Genomic DNA, 23094 nt, shown 5'->3' with positions numbered 1-23094 from the left:
ATTGAATAGAGCTTCCATATCAGACTTAACAGAGGTGATAAATAGAAGTTCTACTAGATAGGTACTAGTAGTCATGGATGAGCTGCAATCTGCATCTTTGGAGATAGCATATCCAACAAATTGCCAAGCCATTTGAGTATTTATTAAAAAAAAATGAGGCAAAACAAAACAAAAACTATTGGTAATGGTTGTATTAAAGCTAATCAAAAGTGAAACTGATTGCCTTGGGAGATACCCAGTTCTCTTTTACTAGAGGTGTGTTCTTTGTCATGCGTGAAATAAGGCAGGGGATTTTTGCTATGGTAAATTGCCTCTAAGATCCTTTAAAATCCTAATTCTTTGATTTTTCCAGTCTGGCAAATGCATAAAAACTCATATTTATTTACTCATATTGAATATGTGCCAAGTGATTAAAATTCACAAGAAAAAGAATAAATAAACCTTGCTTTCAAGACAAGACTGTACCTTTAATTTAAATTTAGAGCATATATTTTGAGCTCCATTCATAACCTTAACCTTATGAAACAAAGCAAACAAAAAAAGTATGTTGTGCTTGATGGACGAGATAAAACTTATTTCCAGAAAATGACCTATTTATCCTAAGTAGGTTACTAATAAGTGGTTTCATCTGCTGTATATTAATGAAATTGCAGTTTGTGGTTTTCAAAATGAATTTATGAATGGTCCTTTAACAACAGGCTATACACTAAACCTCATAGTAAGATAGTGATTCATGCCATCACAGAATCTGCAATACCTTTCTTTAATTGCTGTGTGACTTTATTTTATGGACAGTCATGTAACTAGATCTCTCATTAATTTCACAATTATTCAGACTTCTTTTTATTTAGGTGTACTTACAGATTTTCAAATATTTCTCCTCCGTAAGAGTAAACTTCAAAATGTATTCTAAAGTTATCTGGTCTGAGGTAAATTTAATATACCAATTGAATGAATCAGATTTATATAATTGTATTACATTTTTGAGTTTGAATTTTTTTTTGCTATAATTTGTGTGTTATGTTAATGTGTCAGTAACGAGAAGCATTGAAACTGCTGTAAGGCAATGATGCAGAACTTAGAGAAATTGAAGAGTTGAAAAATCTAGTGAGAGAATATGAATGGCCAATGTATAGATATAGGGCAGGTCTTAGGACCCACAAATCAAATTGGCCCCACTAAACTGAAGGAACATTTTTAGCATAATTTTCCTGTGTGCAGTGCTTTGGGTGGCACTTAACCATAAACCAGGCTTCTTAAACATTTTTTTTACTTGCAACCTCTTCAGCACTTTTTAAACTGAGTCACAACTCCATTTGGGGTCAGGACCCACAGTTTAAGAAACAATTAGTCCAAGCAACATTAATCTTTTCACAAATATGTATACATAAACTTGATTGCAAATGAGAAGATTGTTAATAATTACAATTGAGTATAATTGAATAATTAACATTTGAATATAGTTAAATTTAAAGTACATTCACAAAAATCAAAGAACACAATTTTACAAAAAAAATGGTGAAAAGTGTGGACATATAATGATGATGATGATAATGACAATAATAGCTATCCTTTAAATTACATTTTAAGGGTTGCAAATGCTTTGCAAATATTATCTCATTTAATCCTCACAATAACCCTGGGAAGTAGGTGCTATGATTATCTTCATTTTATAGATGAGGAAACTGAGATAGAAGACACATGACTTTGCCAAATAGTAAGTTATATGGCTAATAAGTCTCTAAGGTCAAATTTGAACTGACTTCTTTGCAACTGTAGCTATACACTGTATTGACTGTACCACCAAGCTGTCTTAGATGTCAACATATGAATGCATATCTAGAAATATGCTTTCAGTTGCCAAATAGTTTCACAAATTATCTGCCTTCCAATTCTTTTCATTTGTTCTTTCTTAATCATCATATTCACATTACTAGTACCATGTCAAAACCAAGAGTTGTCTTATAACTACACCATAGGAATCTTCAAAAATATAATAATAATTTCAGATGGGTTTTAGAGAGCATTAGACATCTTGTATCATCCAAATTAATGGAAACATATGCATTTAATTGAGATTATAATGAAATTCAATAAAGCTTTTGATCAGACATTGAAATCAGCAAAACATATTTTTTAATTGCCTACTTCTCCTCACCACCCTCCCCCAAAGGAGAGTATTTTAGTGCCACAAGTAGAATTTTTGGCTCCAATAAAATAATAATAATAATAAAATAGTTCAATATATGTGATTATTGTGTATTTCATACCTTAAAGTTTAGAATCATTTAAAGTATGAAAAATGTTCACTTCAGTGTTTCTCTTGCTTATATTAGTGTTTAAAATTTGAAACTAGCCTGGCTTATGTAAATTAGGATGATTAAAATAAAACTATTAGTTATTTCTTGATCACAAACTGACACATATTCAGATATGCTGAGAATACAGTATTAGATGACTAGCAAATATGCATACATAGCATGCTTATGCATACATACATTTTCTTGGACAGACTTTCTTCTCTCTAACCTGAATTGGAGAAAGATTTCACTTCCACCTTGATGTAGAGAATTACTAGTATAAGTCTTTCAAGGTGCACAATTTCAAATGGAAAATAGAGTGCTCAGAGAAGAAAAATTGTATTTGCATGATTTCTCTCATAATAAAGAAATGAAAAGAAGTGAAAAATGGAGAAGAAAATCTCACTCTCAGCAGCTACTGTGTTTTTCAGTATATTTTATGACTAGTAATTTCATGTTTTCAAGAGTCTGAAGTATAGGATCACTTTAATTTTTTTTTCTGTTTAAAAGAAAATATATATCTAGATATATAAAAATCTATTATTTAATCATTTTTAATGAATATTGACTTTGTATATTAACTTTCTCGGATAATATATTTTCACATTCAATGCTATAACCTATAGGAATGATTGATATATGTGTGAATTTCTGGAATCAGAGCATACCAGTGCTGGAAATCTATTCAGATATTAGGGTCTTACCGGTAACCTCTGGTTCCTGAAAGGCATCTGGCTGCTGTCCTGATGAGTGAGAACCACTGTGATTAAGTAGCTCAGGAAAGCAATTGCCTTCATTCTTTGATGAATAAATAACATGGCAACTTCCTTGTAAAACGGCTCTAGTTGCATGTCAGAGGTTTCTTATTTCCATCCTCCTTTTTCAGAGAGAAGCACCAGAGAAGAATCAAAGTTAAACTATGACCCAATCTTCTTCTGCTGAGAAGACTTTCTATAATCCTATATCACTTCATTCCACACAGACATTGTGAAAATGAGAACAGCAAGCTAATAGAAGAGAAGGTAGATTATGAAGAATGTTCTTATTAGTTCACCCAATCTTTCAAAAGAATTCCTGCTGTATATCCTGAAGGGAATATGAGATAATATTAAATCTTATAAATCAACACATATGTCCTAAAGGGAAGGAAGTTGCTCTGGCAGCTATACAATTACTTTACGTCAGTACTTGCTGAGCAATGAGGGATAAGAACCAGGAAGGGGAGGAAAAGAAGTACCAAATAATAGCTTTTAAATTCCAACCTGTAGAGAAATATTGTCCTTATACAGAGTTCATTAGTTAATAAAGGAATATCAGAGAGCAGAAACTTACCTTAGAAAGAAAACCCAACAAAGGTTCAATGTCCCACATTTCAAATACATAGTCATTATTTTTTATTGCCTGAATCAAAATATTTTTTTTCCTAAACATAGGATCCATGAGTAACTGAAGTTTAAGATGTTAACTATTTTGCAACTTCACTTACTTTGACATTTCCATTTAAATAACTTAACCTTTTTTTTTTGAGCTCAACTGGAAATTTAAAACTGTGTTCTGCTGGGTACTTTTAGGTTATTAAAGTTACCTTCTTGAAAGGAAAAGAAATATCCTTAAAAAACTACATTCTGATTTATCTGACTGCTAAACTACTCTCCTAATATGGGTAGTTCTGGCAACCTAGGGCCACTTGAGTATAATGAACTGAAATGACATCTAGAATATAAAGCTCTCTGCAACAAGCTCCTGGGATTTTCAAAAACTACAAAAGAAAAAGCCTCTTTCCAACTTACAGTTTTATCTGATTAATGGGTTATGCATGCCTGGAATGACTGGTATTTCACATTTTCTCATTTTATTTTAAACTCAATACATGAGAATAAAATATATTACATGTCTTATTATGAATGTTTTGCCTGCAGTAGAAGAAAGTAATTACATACATTTCAGGGGGAAGTTTGTGGAAAAATATCCATGAAAGAAATGCATTTGTAACTCACCCACATCCACAAATATAGGCTACCAAGATGCACACACATACTCACATCTTTTTTTTTCCTTGACAACTTCTACTTTGCAGTGTAAAAAGAACATCTGACAGAGTTGTATTCAAAGAAAAATGTCATCACATAATATCTTCAAGGAAACAAAAACAGGCTCAATATAAAATGTAAAAGGAATAGAATGAATAAAACAATTATACAGTTATCAGTTGGCCATATCATCTCATTGCTTGTGTTTTCCCAAACTTGAGAGGGCCTTTGTTTACCTCCCTTAGAGGAGGTGTGGCAAGAACACCAACTCCTGTTTAAGGAGAGACAAAATCTTATTCCCAAAGATAAAAGATATTTGTGTAGTGTGGTTATAAATGGCCTTTGCCAATGAAGTAGTTTTAGAAGGAAAGAGGGGCAAATCAGAAAGGAATGCTCAATTTAAATGCAATTGTAGCTATAATGATATAATGAAAATTCATGCATAGCTGTGATTCCTGGAGATTAGAGCTATAATTACATCCTCTGCTATAGGACAACTTTGTATATAAGTATAGGCTTTACCTCAGATTCCTTAACCTAACATAGGAGATGCTGGATCATAATTGTGCTTGCCTGATGTTCTTTCTATCTCTGGACATTTTGTAATTTCACAGTAATGACAACTAGAAAATATCAGTCTTCTCAAACCATTTCCTGTTTTGTGCCAATTCTAATTTCTTGCTGCTTTTTTTTTTATTTACCATTCACAATTTAGTTTTAAAAACCTTATAAGGAAAGGGAATTTCACACTTAGGGAGACTGTGGAGAATGTCCTAGTACCCTATTTATTTACATTCATAGAAACTGTAGTTATAGTACAGACTCTGACCAGACCAGATTGAGATTGTGGGTTCTAGTCCATCTCTATGGAGGAATAGGGGTTTACGGGGGTTGGGAGGACTAGGACCTCTGGTGTGAGAGTTTGCCAACCACTTCTCAGGGCTGCTCATCAACCTTCAGAGTCTCCCTGTCACCAACTCTCACCTATGGCTCCAAAAAGCTGAAGTATCCCCATTGGCCACACTCCAGTAAAGCCATCTCAGCAAATGGGCTAAAGCAACAAAAGGTAACTAACTAGCAGACATCAAATCTGTTGGTGAGTTAGGGGTATGTTTACTCCAAGCATATGAAGACATCCACCAGTGGAATGGACAGATAAGAACAATTGTTGTAACGGCCATGAAAGTGGCTGCAGCAGGAGCTGAAGAGCACTTAACGCTTGGTCAGATATTGGAGATGCCAAGGTCATCCACTGTGTCCTGGGCAGTTGCCAGTCATCTTGCTGTAGCCACTCACTGGGAAGTAGTGCAAAGTTGGTGCTACAACTATGTCACATTGCAAAATAATTTATTTACATCATATTATCTCACAGTAACCTTGTGAGATAGATCATGCACAAAATACCATCTTCACTTGAGCAAAGTAGTTAAAATACTTAAAGATTTACAGCCTTGGGAGATGGAGCCAAGATTGTGGATAAAAGCAGTGACTTGCTTGAGGTCTCCCCCCAAACCCTCCAAATACCTTTAAAATGGCTCTAAATAACTTCTAAAGCAGCAGAACCCACAAAAAAGACAGAGCAAAACAAATTTCCAGCCCAAGACAACCTGGATGGTTGATCAGAAAAGTATATGGCACAAGGCTGGTAGAGGAGCACAGTTTGGCTTGGGTGTGCTGGACTCAGGGAACCTGGAGCAGGCCTCAGAGGATATAATCATCTGCACCTGTGGCAGTTTCCAGACTTCTCAATCCGTGAATGCCAAAGACAACTTAAAAGGTCAGTAGGAAAAGTATGTTTCTGTGGCGATGAGACAGAAGCACAGTGGGGTCCCAGCCCCAGTCCTCGATGCATGGCCCTGGGGTAGTGGGTGCCTCATGAGCTTCCTGCCCACAGGCAGAGAGGGAATCAAGTAACTGATCAGAGGGAGATTGAAGGGGATCTCTTTGATGGTGCAAGATTCACTCGCTTTGCCCATGCCTGGATCTGGGTCGCAGTTCTGAGTAGAGGTCCTGGGGCAAGGAAGAGTACTGACATGGTGGAGCAGGTACTAACATTGGAGAAGAAATCATCCTCACAGTTACGTAACAGAAAAGAGAACTTGTGGTCACTCATAGACCAGAGAACAGGCCAGGAAAAGAGTAATACCTTGCCCTTGATCATAGCACCTTGGAAAAACTGAAAATTTACACGTCCCTAGAAGTATCTCTGAAAACAGCTGCACAAAATCCCCAAAGCTTGGGACAGTACATTCTCCACACTGGAAGCAGACTCCTACCTCAACAAAAAGTTTATAACTCAGGTAATTGACTGCAATCATGAGCAGGCAGTGCAAAAAGAGTCAAACCACAGAATCTTACTTGGGTGACAAAGAAGATCAAAACACAACCAGAAGAAGACAATGAAGCCAAAGCTCCTACATCCAAAGCCTCCAAGAAAAATATGAATTCGTCCCAGGCCATGGAAGAGCTCAAAAAGGATTTTGAGAAGCAAGTAAGAGAAGCAGAGGAAAACTGAGAGTGATGCAAGAAAATCATGAAAAACAAGTCAACAGCCTGCTAAAGGAGACCCAAAAAAATACTGAAGAAAATAACACCTTTAAAAATTGCCTTATCCAAATGGCAAAAGAAGTCCAAAAAGGCCAATGAGGAGAAGAATCCACTAAAAAGCAAAATTGGCCAACTGGAAATGGAAGTCCAAAAGCTTACTGAAGAAAATACTTCCTTAAAAATCTGAATGGAGCTGGAAGCTAGTGACTTTATGAGAAATCAAAACAATGTGGAAAAAATAGAAAATGTGAAATATCTCATTGGAAAAAACAACTGACCTGATAAATAGATCCAGGAGAGAGAATTTAAAAATTATTGGACTATCTGTAAGCCATGATAAAAAAAAAAAGAGCCTACACATCATCTTTCAAGAAATTATCAAGGAAAATTGCCCTGATATTTTACAATCAGAGGGCAAAATAGAAATGGAAAGAATCCACCAATCACCTCCTGAAAGAGATCCTCAAAAGAAAACTTCTTGGAATATTGTAACCAAATTCCAGAGTCCAAAGGTGAAGGTGAAAATATTGCAAGCAGCCAGAAAGAAACAATTCAAGTATTGTGGAAACACAATCAGGATAACATAAGATTTAGCAGCTTCTACATTAAGGGACCACAGGGCATAGAATATAATATTCTGGAGGGCAGAGGAGATAGGATTACAACAAGAATCACCTAGTCAGCAAAACTGAGCATAATCCTTGAGGGGGAAAATGGGAATTCAGTGAAGTAAAGGACTTTTAAGCATTCTTGATGAAAAGACCAGAACTGAATAGAAAATTTGACTTTTAGATACAAGACTCAAGTGAAACATGAAGAGGTAAACAAGAAAGAGAAATCATAAGTGAGTTATTGAAGTTGAACTGTTTACATTCTGCATGGAAAGATGATATTTCTAACTCATGAGTCCTTCATAAGTGTTAATATTTTTATTTTAGTAATGTTTGGGCAGTTACTATGCATTTACTACTCTTCAACTCTTAGAAATCATCAATGATATCACTTTATATCAATGAAGAGTGAGCTGAAAGGCTGTCTTTTTATATGATCATAAAGTTCGTAGAAGAGTTAGGAAACTAATCATAGTGAGTCATTTAAATTATGCCAGCTGCTCTTTTTTGCATTTAAAGATGGTACTTCTGTTAGTGTTTGTTCTTTGTGAGAAAAATGTAACTGAAAAGATTAAAACCATTCATAGACATAAAATCATATATATATATATATATATATATATATATATATATATATATAGTATACAATAGCAATATAAATTATTTGAACTGTGAGTAATTTATGCTTGTGGTAAGAAAATCCATTTCATTATGATTTAGAAGGCTAAAGAAATAGATAACTTTATTCCATATATATGGTATAAGACATTAGAGGAAGAGGTATCAGCTGACAAAAAAAGAAGTATGCTTCCATGGGGTGAATGAATTTCCTAAGAAGAGCTTATTCAGTTATGATGGACCTTTGATCATCTGCTTTGCATACAGTTACTCGTATTTCAGAGGGAGACAGAATTCCCAGTCTGCTAATCTGTTATTGGCCTCTAGGGCCTAAGACAGGAAAAATTTTATATTTTGCTTGGTCAAGCATAAGAACAGGAATATCTTAGAAAATTAACTAAAAAGTGAATCTAAATAATTAACAATTTTAGCAAAGTGGAAAGATACAAAATAAATCCACAGAAAGCATCATCATTCCTGTACATCAAAAACAAAACAGAGCAGGAATAGATAAAAATTAAAATTCCATTTAAAATAACTTCAATCAGCATAAAATAGATGAGAGTTTATCTGCTTCTTCACACAGGAACAATATGAACCTAGTTATAAATCACATTTCTTACAAATAAAAGAAAGGACTAAACAATCAGTGATATATTAATTGTTCATTGGTAGACCAAGACAATGTAATAGACATGATAACTATATCTAAATCAATGTACTTATTCAGTACCTTACCAATCAAAGTACTAAAGAATTATTGTTTATAATTAGAAAAATTAACAATAAAATTAATCTAAAAATAACAATCCAACAATAACAAGTATGTCAATAAAAAAATAATAAATTAAGCAAGGTAGTCTAAGTATCAAAGCTCAAATTAAAGTACAAAGTGATAATCATCAAAACATTCTGATACTGGATAGGAAATAGAGTGATTACTTAATAGAATAGCTCAGGGACACAATGCAAATGACCACAGTAATCTAGTGTTTGATGAACCCAAAGATCGATGTTATTGTACAGGAATTCACTGTTTGTCAAAAATTGCTGGCAAAACTGGAAAGCAGTATGGCAGAAACTAGGCACTGAACAATATCTCACATAGTACACAAAAATAAGGTCGAAATGGGCATATAATTTAGACATTAATGGTGATATACTAAGCAAATTAGGGGAATATAGAAAAAATACATACTTGTCAGATCTACAGATAAGGGAAAAGTTTATAAGAAATCAGAGATAGAGATGATAATTAGAGGAAAAATGGATAATTTGGATTGGAATAAACTTTAAAATTTTTTGCATGAACAAAATTGATGTAGCCAAAATTGGAAGAGGATCAGGAAACTAAGGGGGAGGATTTGACAATATTAATCTCTGATAAAAATCTCATTTCTCAATTATATAGAGAACTGAGCCAAATTTATATATATATATATATATACATATATATATATGTATATATGTATATATATATATGTATATATATATGTATATATATCAATTGACAAATGATCATAAGACAATTTTCAAAAGAAAAGAAATCAAAATAATCAATAATCATATGAAAAAATGCTCTAAATCAATGATAATTAGGGAAATGCAAATTAAAACATTTCTCAGGTACTGCCTCATACTTAAGAGATTAGCTAAGATGAATGAAAAGAGAAATGACAAATGCTGGAGGGGAGGTGGAAAAAATAGAACACTGATGCTCTGTTGGTGGGTGTGTAAACTGGTTCAACCGTTCAAGAGAACAACTTTAACTATGACCAAAGGGCTATAAAACTGTCCATACCTTTTGACCCCATAATACTGCTATTTAGTCTATTCCCAGGAGGTCAAAGAAAAGGTGAAAAGACTTATATGTACAAAAATATTCATAGCAGCTCTTTTTGTGGTGCAAAGAATTATGATTTAAGGGAATGTCCATCAATTGGGAAATGGCTAGACAAATTGTGATATATTACTAATAACTTCTACAAGTACTTCTGGTTCCTTTTCCCAGGTGACTCAGGTAGTTAATGCTCTAACTTTAGAAGTTACATTGACATCACTGATCAATATTGATAGGATAAGTCTTTTACCATGTGCTCTTCACACTGATTAAATCATAGATCTAGTTTTTACAAATCTATTTTTTCACTTAAAATAGTTATCCTTCAGTAGAGATCAAATTTAACTGAAACACACACACACACACACACACACACATATGATTATCTTAGATTTGATGATGTCATTTAATTCCTTATTAATCTAATAAGGTAATTTACTCTGGACCAGGAAATGTTCAAATGCTTTGTGGCCTTTTGGAAATCAAGTAAACTTATAAAGCCTCCTCTCATATCTATACATGTATAAGCTGATTTTATGATATTTTCTTTATGCTTTAGGGAAATTGTATTAGGTATCCATTGTATAACTTACATAGCTATAATAAAGTGAAAGGTTGCTTAATTATTAAATGAAATTTGGAATGTTGTCCATATTTACTCTATGGTTCCTTATTTCTCCCATCCCTTTCACTTTTTTGTTTGTTTTTTTCTTCAGTATCTTTCAATGAGCATCCAATTTGGAAACTCCTTAGTCACTCAGGAAGTTAACCCTCTAAGGCTACTGATTTGCATTCCTAAAGGAAATCTCCCACCAGAGCTTCCTCTTAAGTTCCAATTTTATCTTAGACTTCTGTGTGGCCTTGGACAAGCAAAACAATTTAATCTCTCTCTACTTAAGCTTTTTGTTTTGTTTTGTTTTGTTTTGTTTGGTCTGTAAAATGGGGATAGTAGTAGTACCTAACTCATAAGATTATGAAATGACATAGCAGATTTAAAGTCCTTTGAAAACCTTAAAGCACTATAAAAATACTAGTTATTTTAATTACATGTATTATCTCATTTCTTTTCTGTCTTCTTTTTTAGTATCAACCCTATTTATCCCAGGCACATTCCCATAGCAGTGTCCCATGCTCTAAATATTTCCTAACCTCCCTCCCATCAAAACTGATCTGTCATATGGAAATGGAACTCTAGATATGCTACATCATTAAGTGGATGGGGATAGGAATTGAACCTCTTTTTTTCACTGGTATTGGGAAATCCCAGGTGAGGAACCACCCAATTACCATACGAATGCAGGTTGGCATCTTCTCTGCCACTTACAGCCTTAAAAGGTTGCCTAGAGCCCTGAGAAGTTAAATGACTTGCCCAGGGTCACAAAATCAGTATGGGTCCAAAGTAGGACTAAATATTGAGATAATATGATAAAGTAATTTGTACTAAGGTATTTTTGGTTTATAATGTTAGTGCTCTTATCTAAAATTCATATTTTAAAAGAAATCCTGTATCCATAATTCCAAAAAAGTGAATAATATGGAAATTTCAAATACTTAATGAGAAGAGGCCAAATTACTTGGTGTAGATGACTCTTTAGTGCCCTACAAATTATATCACATATCTAGTTGCCTATTCTACAATTTTCTCTGCCCCTATACCACACTACCTCTCTGACTTACATCATCATTGTTTCCATTATTTATATATCTTCTTTCTTTTCACATAAACCTATCCCTGTTTTGGCATGTTTTCCAAGTGGTCCCCTGTGTTCCTGATACAAGTGAAGCAAAGTAACAGAGAAGAATGGAAACATATAGCATGCTGAAAAGTCTCTTCTTCATGAAATCCTATGAAAAATTTTCATTCCTCAATATAAAAATAATGGATGCCTTATTTTTCTCAAGATAACTTATTTTCTGGTACCACTCAAATAGCAGATAATTACTTTCTTTTGGTGTTTCCTTTCATATTTTTCTTCCTTAAAGTGCACAAAATAATTAACAGAAAAGAGAACTTAATATCGCCCAGAGGATACATACATAAAGACACCTGTGACACAACTTTTCAATACATAAAAACTTCATTTTTTGTTTCATTTTGATTTGGTTTTGACATTACTAAGAAGTATCTGATCTCTTAGAATTTACAAAGGCATTTCTATTCTCTTGATAATAAAGTTTTCAAATGAAAGCATACATCTTTCTAGAGAAGTATCAAGTAGCTGGAAAGAATTTTAGAGTCACTAAACAAAATGTTCCCAGATTACATAAAATACTACCCGCTATGGTTTTATATACTCTTCCAAATGGTTGAAGTTATGATTCCTGAGGACACATGGGGAATGGGAATGGGAGTGAGAATTCACTGAAGTTTGCAAATCAATAATAACATAATGTATGAATATATGGTTAGAAGAGTCATAATTGGATGAATTGTTTAGTTAAAACACAGAATATTAAGATGATTATCTGAATATTCAGAGTCTGGTATTTACTCTAAAAGTTAATCTGGCTATGCAAAACTGAGAGAACAAAAGGTATCAAAAAGGAATGTATATATGCATACACATCAACTGTTTATAATATTTCTTATAGCTCAATAAATAATCAGATGGAAATATATAAATTATTCATAAATGGGAAAAATATAAACCACTGAATGAAATTAATAAAATGGAAGAAAAAAAAGATTAAAAATAATGTGTCATAGTTTTCTATCTGATAAACTTCCTTTTGGCATGCTTAGCTTAACTCTTTAGTTTATTCAACTCCACTTTTCATTGTTTAAAATTTCCCTCCATAAATTATATGTGAAGAAGTATCAATAAGAGTTGGCAACATGCTCAAATAAGCTGTATGAAATTATGGAGATCATTTTATGTTTATGTTTAGAATCAAGAAATTATCTGGCTCTCAGTTAATTTCAAGTTTGTATTCAATATCCAAGTTAAATTTGTAGGAAATTGCAAAGTCCTGGCAGATTTCATTGTAAGTTGAGTTTTATCTTTTTTATTGCCACATTATCTTCCAATTCATTAAGAAAAAATTCCAAAGCTTTCAGAATATGTGATGTCCATGTCAAGAACATATGTAAATGAGAGGAGTGGAGTTTGCTAGCATAAAAAGGAATTGAGGAGAATGTCTTTTCTGTTTCTTTATCATGCAAATGAGACAGAAATTTAATTCAGCCTCTTTTCTCTGACAGACAGTAAGTAATATAGCAACAAAAACCATAAATGTCTAAGACCTTACATTTCCTTTTTAACTTTTTTCTAATTTCTCAGTGATTCCAAATATAATAAACAAAAGATCAATCAAGAAATCAACTCTTTCACTGTTCAATAATCTTGAAAATGACTTCTGTTATGGAAGTTACTTCCCAAATTTAAGGAATAAAATTTGAACATTATTGTTATCAAAATGAAGTCTTGCTAAAAAAAAAAAAGAAAATGGCTTCTTTTAAATTCAGACTCTCACTGACAGTTTACAATTAAAAACTAGAAAAGTAATTTATAAAAAAGATCTTGAAAAGTACCAAAATACTTGGGATTTTGTAGTTTGAGAGCATTTTCTAAGGAAATTTACAATCCTTAATTATTTTCTGAAATTTATTTTTACATAAATTCAGCTCAATAATTCAAATAAAACACACTAATTAAATATATCAACTCACAGTAGATTGTAAAGGGAAGAATTTAAATTATTTTTGACAAAGAAAATACTACATAAATGTAAAACTTAAATACTTTTTGTAAGATACATATGCATTTATTCAGAGTCTACTGAGGCTTTTTTTCTCCCCTTACCTAATGTTTACTGCCTTTTGCAGAGAACATTTAAAAATTCCTCTGATCCTCTCCTTCCTTTCTTTTTCTTTTTAGCTTATTTTTCTATTGAACAAACATTTAACTGTTACTAAAGAAAAATGAACTTGAGAAGAAAACAGGTGACAAAATATAGCTTATGCACTAACAGCCTAGAGAACATAATTGCTCAGAGTCTACAGTGATTTATTTCAGAATGCTAATGAAGATATTTATTATTTATCAGTATCATAAACATAAAGTTTTGTATGCAGATGAGAGTCCTGCTGGAGTTGCTAAATATAGCAGATAGTATAGGAATCATAACAAGAGTGAGCTACATTATACTGCACATAGAGAAGTTCTTCAATTTGAAAAGGTGTATTTTGCTCAAAGGAAAAAAAAATGTCCAATCTGAATTTGGGAGCCTAGAGTTTTAGTTCCAGTTGCACCAATAATTGTTAAGATAAGTTACTCAGGCCATATTGTGCCTGTTTCCTCATATGTCAATTAAGCACTTTGAACAAGTAAAATTATTGGCTTTGAACCATTTGAACTATTTACTTTGAACAAATACAGTGATTTGAATAAATAAAACTAAATAGGTATTGCCAGTTAACCTTCAATCCAGATCCTTCTCTACTCTGAAATTCTATGAGTCTAAACACTTGTGAAAGAAAAGAATGTTTAGTAAGTGGCATTTTCTTGCTGTCAAATAGGAGGACATCAAAAAGTGTGCTTATCAGTAGGTAAAAAAGGAATTTGTCAGAAATTCTATTTGAAGTCTGAGATTCAGCATCAAAATTTTAAAATCAGGGTTCTGACAATCTGAACTCTACTTAGTAGAGTCTATTTAGAATGCTAATAATAACTTCCATTAATAAAAATGATGAACAATTTACAAAGATATTTTTTCACAACCTTATGAAATAAGTAGTGAAAGAAATATTATTCCCATTTTTCAGACGAAAGAAGTTTAAGACCCCTTAAAGAAATGTCTTGTCTAAGATTAAATAGCTAGTTAGTGTCAAAAGACTTCAGAAAAGTGTCCAAGACTTCAGAAAAAAAATTACTATCAAAATAAAAATGACAATCTTTCTTTAAAGCTCCTCATTATAATAAAGGAGGCAACTACATTGGAGAAAAGGAACTCGAGCTTATCCTCACATAAGGGGATTTTACACTTAGAAATAATACATTTGAACATTTTAAATAAACAAAAATATAAATAACTAATCCAAGTTACTATAAAACCAGGAAAAAATAATTCTTAAGTAAATAGGAATCTTAGAGATAATAGTTCAATTTAAACTGTAGACATTTATCTTTATTTGTAAAATGTTGTATCAGGCAAGAAACATTTATTAAACACTTATTGTGTGCCAGGAATTATACTCACCATCAGGGATACAAAGAAAGGCCAAAAAAAAATAATTTCCTGCCCTCAGAGAGGATATTTTATAATAAGAAGGGCAACATGTAAAACAGTAAGACACGTAAAGATTAGATGGAAGATAATCTGAGAAGGGAAAAGGCACTATCACCTGGGAAGACTATAAAAGGTGGGATTTCAGCTGAGGTTTGAAGAAGTGCTTCAATTATTGTAGCCCACCTTTTAAAGATTTTTAGCTATAAAGGGCAGAAAAGAATTAGGATGATAGTCAGCAGGGATGGAAGGATTAAGTGAGAGGGTTGGGTTTGTTTGGTTGGTTTTTTGCTTCATTTTGTTTTGTTTTGTTTTCAGGATATGGGCATGACTTTAGGCAGCAGAAAAGAAGCCAGTATAGAGGAAGAGATTGAAAATAAGTGAAAGAATAGTTACTGCAGAGGGGGTAACCTGTTGGAGGAGACAAGATGAAATGGGATCACTTGAACAGGTAGAGAAGTTACACTTGGTAAAGAATAAGGACATTTCTTCATGTAAGACAGGTGAAGGAGAAGGTGGCAGAAGGTATTTGAGTTATATGAGATAAGGAAGAGGAAAGAAGAAAGAGTGCACAGTTAATGAGGCAATGTTCTCCACTGAAAGAGGGTAGGGAAGGGAATCATGGGGCATTTAAAGAGGGATGAAAAGGTTTGGAAGAGTTGAGACAATGAATGGGATAATAAATTCATTAGGAAGGCAAAGCAGGATTGCCTAGCAGCAGTGAGGGACACTTGAATCCATGTAATAAAATTTGTAGTGGACCTAATTAGAATGGTTCTGTGATTTTTTTCAATCTTTGTTCAGCAGCATGTGTGTAGGTAAAAAAGATGATTGAAAGAAGACATTATTTGGGGGCAGCTAGGTGGCACAGTGGATACAGCACCAGCCCTGGAGTCAGGAGGACCTGAGTTCAAATCTGGCCTCAGACACATAACACTTACTAATAGTGTGACCTTGGGCAAGTCAATTAACCCCATTGCCTAACAAAAAAAAAAAGACATAATTTAAGAATATTCAGACTTACTAAATAATATGAACAAAAAAGGCATAATATTACATTTAATAAATCATAAAAAACAAAACTGAGTGCATCTATAAGAAGCAGTGGTCAAGTAGAAGAGTCCAATTACTTCCTGTAAGAAATATCTAAAAGAAAATACTCAAGAATGTCATAGCAAAAACACAAATCTTGAAAATGAAAAACAAGTATTGCAAAAAAGTAGAAATAATTCAGTTACAAAGGAACTACAGTCAGAATCATGCAAGATTGTCACAACTGCACAGAAAGGAAAAAAGATGGAAACGGTTATCAATGGATAGATAGATAATAAGCAACCAACAAGCAAGTGAATCAATCAACAAATATTTCAAATTAAAATAAAACTGCACTTTTCATTATTGATGAGCAAATTCACAGTGGGAAAAATGTCCCTTTAATATAAAGGAAAAATTTTTAAAGTTCCTGATTAAAAGATTATAGCTGAGTAGAAACTTTGAAATACAAGCACAAGAGTCAACAGAAATGTAGAATAATAACTATATTTGAGCAATTCTATGTGGACAAATGTTTATTAAGGATTTGTTTCCTGAGATGGAGAGAAAGGACTAGGTTCTCCTTAGAACCCTACTGACATCAAGGCTACAGAAAAAAAAAAAGTTAAATAAGATGCAGACAGTTCTATATGTAGTTTTCTCTTGTCTTCGTTTTTAAGACAGGAAAGAAAAGGGAAATACAATTGTCACAAAAAATGTGTAAGCTATGTGACCCTAGCAATTCACTTAATCTATCTTTTACTCAGTTTCCTTACCTGTAAAATGTTTTGAAATCTATAATAACTAAATTCCTTTCCAGCACCAAATATAATCCTACTGATACACTAGGAAAGGAGGAAGAAATAAAAAGAAAGGGGACACATTATAAAAATATATATGAAGTTAAGAAACACAAAATTATCATAACTGTGAATGCGAATGGGATAAATTCACAAAAAGGAGTAAGACAGTTAATGACACTACAAATAAGAATCAAATATCCATGTGTACACACATATATCTATGCATATATATAAATATATGCATATTTATCTATTTGATTTTTATTGATGTTTTCTGTTTCTAACTATATCTCATGTATTCCCCCATCCCTACTCAAGAGCCATCACATATGAAAACAATTATTTTTAAACAAAAAGGGAAAAAAGTTAGAATAACTGATTGATACATTCAGAAAATCTGAAAGCATGTGCAATGAGTGACACCTGTGGACCTCCTACCTCCATGAAGGGGTAGGTTGGGTATATTTTCTCACATTTCCTCATTTAAGTCACACTTGACCTTTCTGTTTTATTTGATTTTAATCATTTTTGTCATGTTATTGTTCATTCCATTAAAATTATTATATTCCCCATGTATACTATTTTCTTGATTTTGCTTACTTCACTTTGCATCAGTTGAATCCATTTCTTATATCACAATAATATTCCATTATACACTTATGCCACAAATTGCTTAGTTATTCCTCAACTAATGGGCATCTGCTTTTTTTTTCTGATGCTTTGCTATCACAAAAAGTGTTGTCATAATTTTTTTGAGTAATATAAGGACTTTTTTTCTCATTGATGACTTTCTTGGTCTATAAACTTAGTAATGGGATCTCTGGTTCAGTGAGTATAAACATTTCTGCTTCAAGTAATCAGTTATCAATTTTATCTTTTGTAATGGCTCTATGTCTTATTAGGTTATGAATATATCTCTTGCCCAGAGTAGTGTGAAGTACATGATTTGTTTGTCTTCCATTTTTTCTGAGTATTATCTTTAATATCAAGGTCATATATCCATATAGAATATATTTTTGGAGTGTGCTGTAAGGCATTGTAGTAAGACTAATTTCTGACAAACTCCTTTCCAATTCACAGAACAATTTTTATCACAGTTTTTCCCTAGGTAACATGTTTTTCACTTTATCAAATACTGGGCAATTTGGCAATTTTCTTTTAAGGGAATTGGGGTTAAGTGACTTGCCCAGGGTCACGCAGCTAGTAAGTGTCAAGTGATTGGTCTGAGGCTGGATTTGAACCCAGGTCCTCCTGACTTCAGGGCTGGTACTCTATCCAAATTTTATTGTTTTGTAATCTCCCTTCTCTAGTCTATTTACATCGATCTTTCTCTCGATTCTTTAACAAATATTAGATGGTTTTGATGAATGTTGGTTTATAATATGATTTGAGCTCTGGAAACACTATCCCCCTCGTTCTTATTTTATTTTGTCATTTCACCTTGATATTCTGGTTCTTTTTTTTTCACAAATGACTTGTGAAATTATTTTATCAAGCTCTGTAAAATGTCTTCTTAGTAATTTGGTATAGCATTAAAATTATAAATTAATTTTGATGATATTATTTTAATTATATTGTCTTAGCCTAGTTATGTGCACCAAAGATATCTCCCATTATTTAGATCATTCTTTATTTTGTTAATTAAAGAATTTTTATATTTTATATAAAGAATTTATATATAAAAATTTCTTAATCTTTGTAAATAAATTCATATGTCTTTTTTGTGATTTGGGAGGTTGATGCCCAGATATTATATGCAATTTGTCGTTAATCGGAATGAGATTTCCCTTTCTGTTATTGCTTCTTGTGTTTGCTACTAGGATTTTTAAAGAAATGCTATTGATTATTGAGGATTAATTTGTAATCTGCAATTTTACTACAGCTATTAATTATGTCAGTAACTTTGATGACTCCCCAGTATTTTCCAAATAAACCATTGTGTCATCAACATATATGAGCATTTTTATCTCCTGCTTGTTTATCTTTATTTTTTAATTCCTTTCTCAGTGCCAAGAGAAATGTGTTGATTTTTGACCGTGGAGGTTGTATTTTTAATGTTTCCATTTTTACCATTGAAGATGGCGTCTTTGAGGTCAAGTCCATAGCTGGGGACACCCACTTTGGTGGGAAGGGCTATATTAACCACATGACCAATCATTTCACTGCCAAGTTCAAGCAAACACACAAGAAGGACATCAGTGAGAACAAGAAGGCTATTCACTGTGCACCACTTCTGAATGTGCAAAGGGCACCTTTTGTCCCAGTACCCATGCCAATATTGAGTTTGACTCCCTCTATGAAGGTATCAACTTTCATACCTCAATCACTCGAGCCCATTTTGACAAGCTGGATGCTACTCTTTCCTGTGGCACACTGGACACTATGGAACAGGGGTTAAGGGATGCCAGGCTAAATAAATCTCAGACTCATGACATCATCCTAGTGGGTAGATCCATGTGTGTACCCAAAATCCAGAAGCTTCTTCAAGGCTTCTTCAATGGGAAACAACTTAACAAGAGTATCAGTCCTGATGAGGCTATGGAGCAACTTGTCTGCAGATAAATCTGAGGATTCACAGGATTTGCTGTTGTTCGATGTCACTCCTCTTTCCCCTGGAACTGAAACTCCTGGTGGAGTTATGACAGTTCTGAACAAATGTAATAATACCGTATTCACCAAACAGATATAGACCTTTACCACCTATTCATACAAACAGCCAGGTGTACTTATTTAGATTTATGAAGGTGAGAGAGCAATGACAAAGAATAACAACTTGCTTCATAAATTTGAGCTCACAGGAATCCCCCTATCCCCAGGAGTGTTTTTTTGAGAGTGAAGTAACATTTGACAATGCAAATGGCATCCTCAATGTTTCTGCTGTGGATAAGAGCATAGTAAAGGAGTACAAGATCACCATCATCAATGACAAAGATTGTCTGAGCAAAGACATTGAACATATGGTCCAGGAGCCTAAGAAATACAAGGCTGAGGACAAGAAGCAGAGAGACAAGGTGTCTTCCAAGAATTCTCTTTAAACTTACGCTTTCAACACAAAAGCTACAATGGAGGATGAACAACTGCAAGGCAAAACTGGTGATGAAGACGAACAGAAAATCTTTGACAAGTGTAATGAGATAATCAACTGACTATATAAGAACCACATTGCTGAGGAGGAAGAATTTGAACACCAGCAGAAAGAATTGGAGAAGGTCTGTAACCCTATCATCACTAAGTTGTACCAGAGTGAAGGGGGTATACAAGGAGGCATGCTTGACATGTTACTAGGGCGTGGAGCAGCCCTGTCTAGAGGTGCTTCTTCTGAACCCACCATTGAAGAGGTGGACTAAACACATTCCACACAGCTTTCCAAAAATTGAAGACTTCAAATTTGTAGCTAAGACAGTAGAAGTTTAAAAGTAACGTTTAAGTTACTGTGTAAATCTGGGCATTCTGAGTATGTGAATGTGTACAGAGGGAGAAGTGAACAGCATTGCACTTTATCAGTACTGTAAACAAGTGGAAATGCAATTCTTCTGGAAATTAAAATCTATTTAAAATTGGCACCATTAAAAAAAAAACTGCGGCAGCTAGGTGACACTAACCCTGGAGTCAGGAGGACCTGAGTTCAAATATGGCCTCAGACACTTACTAGACGTGTGACCCTGGGCAAGTCACTTAACACTAAATGCCTCCAAAAAAAAAAAAAGAAAAGAAAAGAAATGTTATGGCTTACATTTCAAGAACTATATAAAATAAAAGTTGGGGAGTGGTCATCCTTGGTTCACTCCTGAATTTATTGGAAAAAGGTCTAGTGTACACTCATTGCATATGATGCTTGCTTTTGGTTTAGGATAGATGCTTTTTTATGACACATTTTTTAAAGTCCTTTACTGCCTACAGAGGTTTTTAGAATTAAAAAAAATGTACTTTGTCAAAGTCTTTTTTTTTTGCATCTGAGATGATTATGAGATTTTGAAGATATTCCTCTATTGTGTATTCTCAGTTTGCTAGCATGTAACTGAATATGTTCTGATTACCCTTTTTACTTCTTCTGGCTTTGCTTTGATTTTACATTGCTCATTTGTTATTTTATTGATTTCTTGCTTTCTTATTTTTAATCAGATTAACTAAATGTTTATCAATTTTATTAGTCTTTTCAAAGAGCCAGCTTTTAGTTTTATAATTTCCATTTTTTGTTTCCATTTTCTATTTCCCTTTAAATATGTCTTGTTTTGTGCTTATTTTAGACTTGTTTGTTGGTTTTTTTTTCTTCTAGTTTTAAACATGTATATTCAGTTCATTATTCTTCTCCTTTGCTATTTTGGTAATATATGATTGTAAGGAAACAATTTTCCCCAAGCACTACTTTAGCTGCATTCCAGAAATTTTGGCATTTTTCAACATTATCATTTTCTTATACTATTTATTAGTTGTTTCTATGATTCATTTTTTGACTCACTTATTATTTAAAACTTCACTGTTAAGAATCCATTTGTGTTTGTATCTTTGTGGTCTCTGAACTAATTTCTATACTTATTGCTCCATGGTCTGAAAAAAGAAAACACAAACACAAACAAACAAACAAAATTGATTATTTCTGCCTTACAACATTTATTTCCAATATTTCTGTGCTCTAGTACATGGTCAATATGTGTAACAGTTCCATGTATTTTGAGAAATACGTATATTCTTTTGCTATTCCTTTTGGAAGATGTCATGGTTTTTTTAACTCCAGTTTCTCCAGAAATTTTTTTAATTCAAATTTTCTTTTTTGTTTCTCTTCCTATTAAATTTATCCCAAAGTAATAGAAAAAATATTTGTCTCCTGTCACTACTGTGTTACTGTCTATGTCTTCTTGAAGTTCAAATAATATTTCCTTTATGAATTTGGGTAAGTTATCTGAAGTATATAAATTAATTACTGATATTGGACTACTCTCCATGATTCCTTTCAGCCTAATATAGTTTCCTTGCTTATCCCTTTTTATTTTTGAGTATTTTTTTCTTTGTCTGATAACATCAAGGCAACATCTTCTTCTTAAGAGTCACTTGATGCATAATAATTGTTTCTTCAACCACTCAGTTTTATTCCATGAATGTCTTTTTTATTACTTTTTTTTTTCTTGGAAATAATAGATTGTGGAGTTTTGTCTTCTTAGCCAATCTATTACTTTTCATTTTATTGGATGGTTTAATCTATTCACATTTAAAGCTATGGGTTAGGTTTATATTTCCCTCCTGCCACTATATTTTTCAGATTATGATTTGTCCCCTTTTCTGCTTTAAGCATAGTATTATGTTCCTTCAATTACTTCACTTTAATTTTTTAACAATCCTTTTCCTTCTGACTCTCTTCCCCTTGATCTCATCTTCTCATTTCTTATCCCTTTCCCTTTAGGGTTTTGTTCATTAGTTCTGCTCTCCCACTTTTATCTAGTTATATACTTATTCTTCTGCTTTTTTTCCCCTTTCATTCTATAAGGTGTTCCCTTTCTCTCCTCTTCTTCAGCCAGTCTTATTCATTGGCCTTTATTAATTTCATTTTTGTGCCATTTTCAAAAAAGGATTTCTTAGGGGCCGCTAGATGGTGCAGTGGATAGAGCACCAGCCCCGGAGTCAGGAGGACCTGAGTTCAAATCCGACCTCAGACACATAATACTTCCTAGCTGTGTGACTCTGGGTAAGTCACTTAACCCCAATTGCTTCACAAAGAAAAAGGATTTCTTTCACTCTCTTCATTAATCCTCTTCTCATTCTGTTTACTCCAGACCTTCATTCTCTGATCAATGACCTGTATAATTATTAGTCTCTACTTTCTCTTTATTTTTCATACAACAAAGGCTTCCAAAATATGTATTCTAGGCTCTGCCCTCCAGGTGCTTTTGCCGCTGTCTTGTAGGGTCTACCCCATCAAATCTCTTTTTTCATTTTATCTCACTCTAATAGCAATGTCTTATTTCAAGTATCAGAGAGGACACTACCAGATGGTAGGTCACCTCCCCCCAACTGACTATACCCTCTCTTGTTGACATTTTTTTCCGCTGTGTTTTACTAGAAATATCCTCCTTGCATTCATGCTCTCTCATT

The 23094-nt window shown here is 33.2% G+C and overlaps 1 pseudogene; it reads left to right on the top strand.

The window, feature by feature from the left end:
* The first annotated feature begins 5509 nt into the window (after positions 1 to 5509).
* On the top strand, positions 5510 to 20354 carry LOC110223562 (heat shock cognate 71 kDa protein-like; annotated as a pseudogene).
* Positions 20355 to 23094: the final 2740 nt, after the last annotated feature.

This window comes from Phascolarctos cinereus, unplaced genomic scaffold (genome assembly GCF_003287225.1).
Source record: "Phascolarctos cinereus isolate Bilbo 61053 unplaced genomic scaffold, phaCin_HiC Scaffold_7;HRSCAF=346, whole genome shotgun sequence".
NCBI classification, from domain to species: domain Eukaryota; kingdom Metazoa; phylum Chordata; class Mammalia; order Diprotodontia; family Phascolarctidae; genus Phascolarctos; species Phascolarctos cinereus.
This window is presented reverse-complemented; position numbering and strand designations above follow the sequence as displayed.